Source organism: Corvus cornix, chromosome 7 (genome assembly GCF_000738735.6).
Source record: "Corvus cornix cornix isolate S_Up_H32 chromosome 7, ASM73873v5, whole genome shotgun sequence".
Classification (NCBI taxonomy): Eukaryota; Metazoa; Chordata; class Aves; order Passeriformes; family Corvidae; genus Corvus; species Corvus cornix.
The window spans coordinates 21,946,273-21,958,412 of NC_046337.1; the positions used below are offsets into that span (position 1 = coordinate 21,946,273).

General features: G+C 38.2%; 1 long non-coding RNA gene across 2 annotated transcripts in view; it reads right to left on the reverse strand.

Annotated features, from left to right (window-relative positions):
* LOC109145672 overlaps positions 1-12,140 on the reverse strand; it is a 43,983-nt gene that overhangs the window by 2,230 nt on the left and 29,613 nt on the right. For both annotated transcript variants that reach the window (XR_002047228.3, XR_005602408.1), the window contains exons 4-5: positions 4,470-4,547; positions 137-268 (exon numbers count right to left, since the gene is read on the reverse strand). This is a non-coding gene — a long non-coding RNA (uncharacterized LOC109145672). The remainder of the gene's footprint in view (positions 1-136; positions 269-4,469; positions 4,548-12,140) is intronic.

Consider the following 12,140-nt stretch of genomic DNA (forward strand, 5'->3'; position numbering starts at 1 on the left):
ATGCTTCTGGGTAGTTTTCCAAAAACAAGATATGGAATATTTAATTAGGAGTGATTAGTTCAGTAGATTGCAATAGCTTGTGAGAGCCTTCTGCTACATTTTTATTCTTGGCTGCTTAAATTTAAATACCACTTACCTATTTTGTTGATAAATATTCCACTGTGCTGGACTGCATGTATGTCCACATTTCAGGGATCATCAAATCAGGCAAGGAATCATGCACGTGTTCTTCACAGAGACACCAAGAAATGGACACTGCACCTTTTCCCTGAATTTTCAAAAAAGCCCCAAAGAGTTAGGCATTCAGCTTCTTTGTACATCTAAATTTTAGACTTACTGGATTGTATAGGTCCCTTAAGATTTTTTGGTTAAAAATGGGATACTGATTCCTTTTATTAATACTCAGGAAATTCTCACTCCTATAGTTTTTACCCCTTGTTCTCTTCACAGTTTTAAGTTTCCCACCCACTGGTAGAGACGAGGGGAGCATGTGGATGTCCTGCACTGGCAGGTGCACTCATACTTCACTGGGCAAGGATGTGGCAGACCTATAATGTTAGTTATTTTGCAGCAACACCGATAATCAGTGTCCATCATGCTTGTATTATATATACCAATCCAAAAAACCCCAATGGTGCACAGTCCCAGAGCATTTCTGAAAGGGAATTACTAACTCAACCATCTCCTTTATTAACATTCTTTGGTGCATACTGAACCAGTAGAAAACCTCCCTGTGTGATACTTCAGCATCAGTACAGAAACAGAATTATTCTTGGAAATTCATGTCAAAACAGACTTGCTGTTTCTCACCACGGTCTCTGTGTCATCTCCTTGATCTTTTATTAATGATAAGGAAGTGAACAGCAGTAGTCAGGACTGAGAAGCAACAGCAGGGATGATCCAAATATTCCATTCCCACTCCCGCTTCTAAAATTCAGCAATATATATGGGAAAGTCCCTATTACATATTTTCACTTGCAATCTTTGAAAAGAAACACACACTAGAGTAGGAAAAAGAAACAAACAAAAATTTTTTTCGAATTCTAAATGTATGCTTTTATCCAGGCCTACTGAGTAAGAAAGATACCCACTTTGTTTGGTATCCCTTCTCACCTTCACATGTTCATATCAGATGCTTGGCTTTTCAGAGAACTTAGAAAATTGAGAGAAAGAGAGAATGCCATGGAAGACTGTAGTCACGTCTGTGACTTAGCCACTGGGATAGTTCTGGGCTAGAATTTTGGCAGATTTTTGTGAAAATTCATTTTTCTTGACCCGTATACCAAGATTACCAAACATATGTTGTAGGAAGGAAGAAATGGGATTAAATAAAAGAGAAAGTGTTTGGCTTACTTTTCTAATTTTTCTGTTATTTCTGTAGATAAGACTTTTTTGGAATGATCAGGATTGATATAACATTTTGCAATGAAAGGATAGGCAGAAAGAGGGGACTACTGTCTTTGATGAAAGACCAAAGGAGCAGCACATCAGCCATACCTTTCATTCCACTGGACAGGTTCCAAATACGAAAAAGATTAAACAAAACCCTGTACTCATCTTGATATTGGGAACACTCAAAAAAAATTTAAGTATCTGCTCTGGTTTAGATGTTAATTTAACTTTTTTAGATGAGGATTTAGAGAGGTTTTGTGAACAAATAGAAAAGCTTGTCTTGTTTCCAATTCAACCTAATTTTTTTTCAACTTCCCCCTCCCCTTCTCTGTTTTTTGTAAAAACCTTGGAGGCATTTCCAGGTTATATCTTAAAGAGTTGAGATTTCTCCTCTGAGAAGATCCCTTTGTGTCTGGCTATGGCGTAGTGAAACTGGCCATTACAGACAGATGCAAGTCTTAAGTACCTTCCCCTATTAAAGCCATGGAAGAGCCATAGAGCCATGCCCTAGCCACCTTCTCTCCCAGCTGTCATGTCCCAGACAGGCTGCCATGGCTCCAGCCGTGACTGCTGGGGTGCCTGGGTGCCCACTGAACCACCCTGAAATTAACAAAGGGCTTTGTACTGCTGCATAAATGAGCACTGGTAACTGATACTTAGCGGGGGTACAACTCTGTATTAAAACAAAAAAAAATTACAGATTTCCTCCCAAGTGTTACAGTCTCCATTCTGACCCTCTGTACTATCCCTAAAGCCTCCAACAGCCTCATGAATGGGAGATGTTTTTCTTAACAGCGGTGGTAGGTAAAACACGGTGCAATCTGCATGGTAAGGGTTTTGCCATGGCCTTCAGCTTCTCATCTTTCCTGAACAGCTGTGAGCATGTAAAATAGCTTACACTCATGTTTCCTCTGCTAGAAATGGTCACATAGATGGAGAGAGACAAAATGCTTTCAGAAAATACTAGCAGCTCCTGAATACAGGAGCTGATATCATCTAAAGTGATATTTTGTATAGCCTGAGCAAAGTGTCTTTTATATATATATGTTCTCCTTTAGCAGCTTAACTTCACTTGCAGCTGATGAGATGGATCTTTCACTGAGTCACAATAAGGTTCTTAAGACCTCAGTCATATTTTTCCCCACAAAGGAAAGGCACATCTCACTGTCAGCCGAAGGATTGTAACTCCAGATTAAAGTGAAAGAGCAGAAATGAAGCCTCTCTGAAGGAGCATGGTGCTTCCCTCCTTCCTGTAATCGGCTGCAGCTGACCACACAGCAGACAGACAGCTTCTAAAATTGTACATGTGCATTATACCATAAACTAAATTGGAAGTTACATACCCATATACCCACCGCTTTCATCTCCACCATGTAGGTGCATATATTGCTGCCTCTCTGAGCAAAAATTCTTGACCTTGATCCAGGATGGTAGAGCACACTGTTGAACAATTTAGCCAATTTCATTTATTCATTTTCATGAACATGTGACACGATATTACTGCTATTAATTTAATAATATTATCCAAAGCTGGTAAAATCCTTATCACTTTTGTCTGATCTCAAATTAGGGGAAAAAATAATCACCCATTTCTTACAAGAACCTTATAGTAAAGTCAGGTCAGGTTGCCCAAACAGACCTGCAAGATCCCATGGACAGGAGCTCAAACAGTTTTGATTAATGAACCTAAGTTATGAACTGCCATCTCCTTTTTGATCCCACCACCCCTATCATTAGCACAATTCATATGCTTCTTTTGTGTTTGCAAATATATGTATGCTGTGCTTGCTCATCTACTTAGGATGAAATGTGAGAGAAATTGTTAAAATAGAAAAGGTTCACAGAGTAACAAAGTATTTTTTCCATATTCCTTGTATCACACTTCCTTCGTAATTGGAAAACACTGTTGTAGTGGTGAAGAGAGACAGAAATTGTGATTGCATTTCAGCAACTTAGGGAGGATATCATCTATTCACATATTGGTTTATTTTCATTTTCAGGAAGTGTTGTTTTTCACATAATATTTTCTGGGTATAAGGAATAAGAGAAAAGCGAAACAAAGGAAATAATGAAGAGCTGTGGGTGATGCACCAGTTGTTAGAAGGACAGTAAACGATGCTTGGAAAGTAGGGGCTGTGAAGATTTGGAAGTCATTGCTGAAAAGCAGCTGGAAAAGATGTCATAGAATAAAAAAGAAAGACCTAATGTGGTTCTTCAAGATGTAGATGGAAATACTGGGAGAAATGTGGTAATAGCAGTGATATATGTGACATTAAATCTATTTCTGAAGTAGGATGTTTGGCGTGGGATGTACCCACCCTTCGGAAGTGTGTTGATGTATCAGAAAAACTCTGAGAAAGAAAAACCCTGAAAAGTGGGAACCTACATTTCTGCAGAGATTTGGAATAAGCTCAGTCTATTTAGTTCATCCACAGTTAATTAAGAGATAATTTGATCACGGTCCATAATTATCTACAGATGAAGACATCTGATACCTATAAACAGACACGAGTATAGGAAGATGTAATGATTGGAGAGAAGACAGTGAAGCATAAAGCGAGAATAAAGTGCAAAGGGTACTTAAACACTGGAACTATTTCCACATGGCAGATTCATCTTCATCTGAAGATTTTATATCGAGTTTAATGTCAGTCTGAAGAAGCAGGATATCTTGCCAAGAACTTGGAAGCTTGATGCATGGACCGTGAGGTGAATTTCTACAGCCTCTTTCATGCAGGAGGCCAGGTAATATCAGATGAATGCAGGGTTGATGAAGGATTAATAAGAACTTGTGATCATTGCTGATAAATGTGAGCTCCTAGAGAATGAGTATGTCTGCCTATTCATATAAAGATAAGACATTTTGAAGGTGTTTATTGGTTTGGCTGAATGAGCTGTTGTTCAGTTATATACCACAAAACTTCATTTTTAATCAGAAAACAAGGCATATGATCATTTCTTTGCAATATCAGTGTGAAAGTCTATTGGCAGGAGTCAGCTGTCCATAAAGTACAGCATATTACTTAAATCACTAAAAAAATAATTATCTAATTATGTACATACTTTACAATTCTTACCTTGTAGCTGGTTTTCTGGTTCAGCTAGAGCCTCTTCCAAGTCTTCATCTGTGAAAGCTGCTTCAGCATGCAGAGCTCCTAATAAATGGAAACAAAATGAGGAACATTCATTCTGGAAGAAAAGCACACATTACTAATGTAGTTTTATGTTGATTAGAGATCAGTTCTGCTGTAACTTGTTACTCTAATCTGACCAGATTAGAGTCAACAACAAGCTATATCCAAGGCAAGGACATCAAAGGTCTAATCAGTTCAGTATTTTCTTTGAAAGTCCTTTCCAAATTATTCTTGACAGAGTTTGCTTTGTGAAAACTAAGGAATACCAAGTTCATGGTTTTAAGAAGCAACCCAATCTGAGATGTCCTCCTTGAGTGGCAGTAGTTTTCTCAGAGCTGATTTCTTCATACACTTCATACACTTCAGCATGTATATTTTGCCCTTACTGAATTTCAGCTACCATTTTATTACCCAGACAGTTATTATGACAGCTGCAGGCAATTTCTATTTATGGTTTTACATTTGACTATTCCCAATAATTGTATGTCTTCAAACTTTGTCCTTGGATAACATGCATTGTTTTTCCGGCTTAGTTGTTAATTGAAAAAAAGGAGAGAAATAAAGGGAAATATCTGTATATATATGCAAATATAGAAAAACGAACATTTAAACACCATTTCATCTGCTACTTTTCTTCTTTTAATTTCCCTCAATTTTTTTTCTAGTTTGTATTATCAAAAAAATCCAATCTGTGTGGAAAATTAGTGACCGATTATGAATATTTCTTTAATCACAGATTTTGAGTACTGGTAATATTACTTCTAAGGTAGATGCTATCTGACTTACAAATCTTACATTTTATTGTCTGTCTCATTTTGATTTCTATCATATTTCACATTTATGATTTGTTCAGACATACTCCTGTTTTGTTCAGTAGGAATCTGTGTGGTCTTTGATATAAGGCATAATTTATTTGACAAGGACATATGAGATGGTGCCTTGAATCTGCATTTAATTGATGGATTGAGAATTTTTAGCATTGCAACAAGACAGATTCTCATCCAATGTGTCATGGAAGGAGCGTTCTCTTAATCTGTTCTCCTGTGGATTAAAATACATGTATATGTATTTTGAGGAGTAATTTTTAAAGTTCTTTATTGAAGGTAGTTAGCAGGGTTTTCATACATATCTGACATTCAAATACTAAAAGTGATTGATGCTCTTATCTGTTCATAAGGGTATTTTTATATCCATGAGAAGTGAGTGTTCCATTCTGACAAGTCTTCTGGAAATATCACTAACATTGCAATGAAGACCAGCCCTTGGTAGCACATTAAGGCTGGATATAAATATAACCTTTAACCAGCAACGCAAACCTGATGTGAGTTTGTGCTTGCAATTAAACTTTCTGCCATCTAAACATCACTCAGCCCCATTAAAAAAATTCTTAATTGATAATTGCATTATTCTTCTCCATGGTTTTCCATAGGGCTGTATAGCACACCAAGAGCTTTCAGAGGTTTCAGTAAAGTGTGGTATGCTCGACCTTGCCATCTTGTACAGTCTTCTGCTCATTACTCTTTCTGTTTATCATCCTCACAGCTCCTGCAGCTATCACTTAAACTTAGGGGATGCCCTTAATCTGAGACAACTATCTTTTAACACTTATGTATTTTTTAATGCCAATGCAATCCCTGGTTACTGGTACTTCTTAAGACATTTTCATATAGAATATAAAGACGGGTTTTTGGTCATCTTTTCTGACAGAGTTCTGCTTCTTAAGTATTACAAAGCTATTTTGGAGCCCTGGGGATGCTGGCAACTAACAAAGCCTCTGAACATCAGGTTTTCAGTATATGTTTGTCTACCTTTTGTAAAGGGAAATTTTAAGCATGGCTACCTCCAGCAAACTTTACTGCCTTCCTTCCACTTCACCCAGCCACGATTAACCAGGAAAACACTACTGGCCTATGCAAACTATCGGGTTTTTACTGGTTCAGTATTTTGGCTGTTTGGAGAGTTTTTGTGTTTGGTTCCACCCCTAACCCCAAGTATAATTTTAGTGCTTTACAGAAGACCAAGTTTTGTGTCCAGTGCTCTTGATGCCTTGAAGTGGCTACCTGAAAACAGAGACTAGACAAGATTAAGAGAATAAAAGCAGGTGTTTATTTGAAGGGCCTTCAAAGGTACACCTTGGGCAGTCAAAAGCCTCCAAGGGGCTCCACCCAAGATGGACGATGGGTCATGGGTTTTTCACACTTTTATAAGTTTGGTCCATTTGCATATCAAGGTTAATTCTCCAGTTATAATTTCAGGTAGTGATGTAATCACCCCAAGTTTGCTCCGCCTGTCAGAGGCTTTAGTTTATATATTTTGGGGCCTGGGACAACAAGGTGTCCTTGAGTTCAGGCCCAGAGAGGGTTTGTTATATCTAACCAGCATGAGAGAACAGTAGCTAACAGGCTGTATGAAGTTTCAGAGTTACATATGGGATTTGAAAAATACAAAAGTTGAAACCTAAGGCATCATTCTGACATAAATCTGAAAGTGAGCTAAGAAACTCCCAAACAACAGTGATGGCATTCCTCAGACAGTGCTCCATGGAAATCGCACAGTACAGCAGAGAGCAGCTGCGGCCACATCAGTGGCACTGCAGCAGTAGAGAACCACTACTGAGAGTCAACCTCAGAAGGCACTCATTCACTAGCTAAACATGAAAGTCAAAGGAAGAGGCAGATAATGTTTATTTACCTACAAGACAAATGGCAACAAAGTATTCTAATATCCCTTAACAGAACAATGGCAATCTGTGTTAAAATCAGTATCAAGACTTCACTCTTAAAAACTTATTGAAAGGCAAATTTTGTATTTTCGTGACATCTTACAAAGCCTCTAGGGACTGGACTGGTAATCTAGAAAACCTGTCATTTATTGTCTGAATAAGGATTGCAAAAATCAGACAGTATATTCCAAAATTAAAATTAAAATAAAGGTGAGGTATTATATTGCAATGGCCTACTTCAATTGTAGCAATCTCTCTCTGTTTTTTACCTTGCCTTCAGATTTATGCAATAAAATAATTGACATTTTTCATCATTATGTCTTTATATCTTTCATGAGAGAACCACTCTCCTAGTTATCTTTATTCAATGCTGTTAAAAAAAAAAAAAAAAGATAATGTCCCTTACCTCATAACACAATGCCTTTTAAAAGCATTCAGTTTAGAGCTAGTGTGAGGCCATGATGAATTGCTGAATGGTTGATTTCCTGACACTGTTTCTTACTAACCTTTTGTGACAGCTTCTGGATTACTCTACCTGGTAATTTGCACTATAATAATGGCTACAGTGAGATGTCTCCTAACTATTTCCTTTATTTTTAACAAGATTCTTAACACCCTCTGTAGGTGACAAAATGCAGTTACAGACATGAAGTGTCCCCTCGAGGAAGGCTGTTCACAGATGCCACCAGTACTTTAGTAGTGCAACTGTTAAATGAAACAAAAACAAAGAATCAGATTTTCTAAACATCCAGTTCAAATAAAAATTTAATTAAAAGTTATGAAGGCATTTTATTGATTAACAATCTTAGTAATTAAATACTGTCGTTGACTTTTTTTTTGGTTGGATTTGTCCTTCCTTGGAGATCTCTAATTGTGGTATGGCTTTACATTTATTGATAACTCTTTTTGATGAATACAGATGCCACCTTTTATGGCAGTCGTTGACAGAGTAATCATATTGTGAGAAATACCAGGCTTATGTAGTAACAGGTGTTGCAGTTATACATGCTGATATCCACTGGGAAAATGTGTTTGCTGCTATCATGGGTACACAATAAATGGAAGGTGCAATAAAGCACAAGCTAACATTTTGAAAATCCTTACAACTCTAGGAACTTTATTGCAGATTACAAGCACTTTGATCTCTGTCCAGTACTTAAATCTTAATTATCAGACTAATTGCACAGACTATGTTCATTTTCAGTGGTAATTCTTTTGTGAAATGCTATGTGAAATGATGTGCTATGGAGGAAAAGGTTCTGCAGTTTTGCCCAGGGCCACTGCAATGCAACTGTTTGAAAGACTACAAAGCAAATCCAGTCATCAATGCCCAAGTGTGTAGACTCTGCCAAAAAGCCAGATGCTGCTATGGGAAGCATTATGTATCTTTTCTAGTTTGGCACCTGGGTCCTGCTATGAGCAGCCATGTCTAATGTCAGTCTGTAACTTCAGATTCTACTGGTGCCTTAATAACAGCCTTTGTTTCGGTAATGTGTACAGTTAAAGGTTCCCTTCTAATCCCTCTTCCTCACCGTTCATCATTCAGATTGATTCCAAAGCAAGACACATGCAAAGTTCTAAAATGTGCTCTCCTCACTCACTCGTGGTAGTGTGGTACCTGTGCTCATTTCATGTACCTTTTTCTCTTTCTTCTTGTTATGGTGAAGGAACCTGATCAAACCAGACTTCTTCCAGACAATCTTCTTCACTGAAATTGTTTGTTTTCTACGCCCGTTAGTTTGGGGCTAAGAGGTAACTTTTTGTTTCTTGCCAGTAACAAAGACTAGTAACTATTAAACATCTGCTCAAAAGACTTACAAATTGAAGAGGAAAATTTATCATATCCCATCCATATTTAAAGTAGCAACAGTACTCCCATAATTTTATTGGAACTAATATCTCACTTTCAAAGAAAAAAGAAAAATCCTTCTTTTTATGTGCCCCATTCCAGAAATTGAGATAAAGCAGCATTGCCTCTATCTAAGAGTTCCTCCAATGTGTTCCTTTTGATACTCTTATAATGTACATAGTGGGGGTGGCCCAGCCACACTCTTTCCTGAATGGAATGGAGATAAAAGCGGCATTGTATTTGAAATCAATAGAAGTGACTTGTGGCCTGTGATGGGAGTGTCTGGCTCCAGAATTATTAGCTGGTGCTAAGTGCTGACAATGCAATAGGATCTTTACAAGAAAGAAATACACTGAGGGATCTCCAAAAGCCTAATGCTGTCCTGGGAAGCAAGGCTGTCTAGACTGCTTGTATGGAGTATGATGGGAAGAGACTTACACCCACACTTTTGCGAGAAAAATGAAGAGCCCAAACGGAAGCATCTCCTGTCACATGTAGAATGAAAGGCTGAAAGGCTCTGCATTAAACTTTACACATGTGCTATTCTAAGCACTTTAATCAACAGCATATTTAACTGAGTTCAGAAAGTTGTGAGTGGGCCAGGGACTTGGACACATTTTCTGAAAGTTACTGACGTTCATATATTGGCAAATTTGAGGAATACCTTGCATTTAACTATAGTAATCTGATGGTTTTTGGTAATTCCTTATTTGGACTAAGACTGCTGATATTCATTGTTGTTTACATAGTCATAGCTAGCCAATTTTTAGGTGTCTGATAAAAAAATTTGAAAACTCAAGGGGAATTGTGATGGCTGGCATAGTCACTTAATATTTTGAAAAACAAGGACTGTATGTGGGGGAGACCTGTCCCTTTTCACTGACTGCAGAGAAAGATGAGCCTGCCTACACTAAAGCTGGTGTCTCTCCCCAAACCCCTTGCTCTCTCCCTCCCTGTGTATGCTAATTAATTTGAGTAGCTGCAAAGAGCCACTGCCCAGGGAGATGACAATCCAGGCAGGGAGCCCATAGGTCTCTATTCACAGGGAGATCTAAAAGCAGTAGGCAAACCATGACATGGCACAGTGGTATGAAGGTCATCGCCCAGTCTGCAGTTTGAGTCATGCTGGACATCAGTGAGCTCCAGTTATGCAATTAGGATAAAAGAATCATGGAGAGAAATGAGCACATCCACGTCACTAAGAGACAATCACGGATACAATTATGGATGTGAAATGCTGCCAAAGTTACCTGCTACTGGAATTACCAAACCACAGAAGCAAAGAGATCTAGTATAGCCTCCAGCAATGCACATACAAATGAAGTACCAGAAGGCCTGCAGTCAGGGAAACAGATGCTGTTCTGCCATCTTTCTCTGTTGTAGAGCACTGCGCTACCCAGTACAGCTCGTTCAATCTCACTGACACCACATGCAGGATCCACAGGAGCAGTGGGAACACAGGACAAAAGAATGCTCCAGGAAAATCTGACAAAGCAAAGGCAGAAGATACTACATAATTATTTCCCTTAAAACCACAAAGACTATTGAAGGACATTCCTTATTTCTTCATTGTGACCTTCCCAGGAAAACAGTTTTTTTCCCTGTATATTTGATTGTGGTTTCACTTCTTCCCTTAGTCTGGGTCTTGAGGTAGTAAAAACTATCATACTCTTGAGCATAAAGGAAAAGCCTTTTCTTACATAAACATTTACCTGTTAGTGAATGATAAAAAGCAAACATTCTCAGCAGGTGCTGAGACCACCAAAAAAAACATTGCAGTGGTATTAAGAAAACCGGAATTTCCTTTTACACCTGCAGTCATCGCAACACTGTCAATACCTGCTGCACCTGAGTGGCCTTGGAATGACCTACTGCAGTCTAATCCTCACCTCATCTACTCCATAGTTACCTGCAACTTCTGACAATGCACAGAAAACAAATTTATAAACAGAAAACAGCATCCAGTTTTGTTTTTCTTGTCTTCTGTTTGGTTTTTTGTGGGGGGATGGTGGTGACAGGGGCAGAAGTCAAAGGTCTGTTAGAACAGCAGATCACCTAGGTAACAAAATTCAAAATATTCTATTCATTCACATCATAGGCAGGGTGTGATTACACAACTATTTGGTTCTGTGTGATCTTCTTTCTCTCTTACCTAGCTAACATCCATTTAACTATTTCATTCACTCTGCAGCACCATCCTAGTAAATCAGCTGTTATGTTTCCAAGGCCCCAGTTCAATATGGTACTGAGACCATTCCTAACTTTTACCTTGAGTATGAATCTACTAATAAAGCTTTGCTACAAACCTAATAATATTACTGTACTGTGTCAAGACTAACATCTTGGGAATATCAATGCATTTCAAATGATAGCACGAGAACCCTAAATTCTTATGAGAACCCTAAAACCAGCGTGAAATACAGCTAAAGCATATCAGTGCTTACTGTAACTGTAAAACTGAATAAGGGAATTAAAATGAGTGGGGAGGTTCTTATGTGGAAGTAATTACTGAAATCCTGCCCAGAAAATATGCTTAAGCTCCACATTTAAAATAGGAGATACTCATAAGGAATTGTGCTATTTATTTATTGAAAAATAGCTTAGCTCCATATTGTAATAGATGATAATCAGACATTTTCATCTGAATACTCCCACACTGAAAGAAGCTCCTAGACAAACAGGAGCTTTTGTCCCTGACTGAATTCTGACTGCCAATTTTAGATGGTTGGGATGTGGCTTTCTCATCTGCACCAGAGCAGACGTATCAACCTATCATGTTCCTGTTGCTGGCAGCTCTTTGCTAATTTGTACAATGATAAGCACCTATTTCCATCGCTCCTGGTAATCTTGTCATTTCCATGATGTCACCAGCACAAGTCAGAAGAGAAAAGGTCAGTGGTACAATGATGAACCGTATATAAAATGAGCCATTAAAAAAAGAAATATGGCTGGGTATTTAAAGACCCACGCTTGCTCAGCACAGTAACAGCTATTCTGACCATCTCAGAATGTATTTCTTATGTTATTCCCATCATAAGCAAAA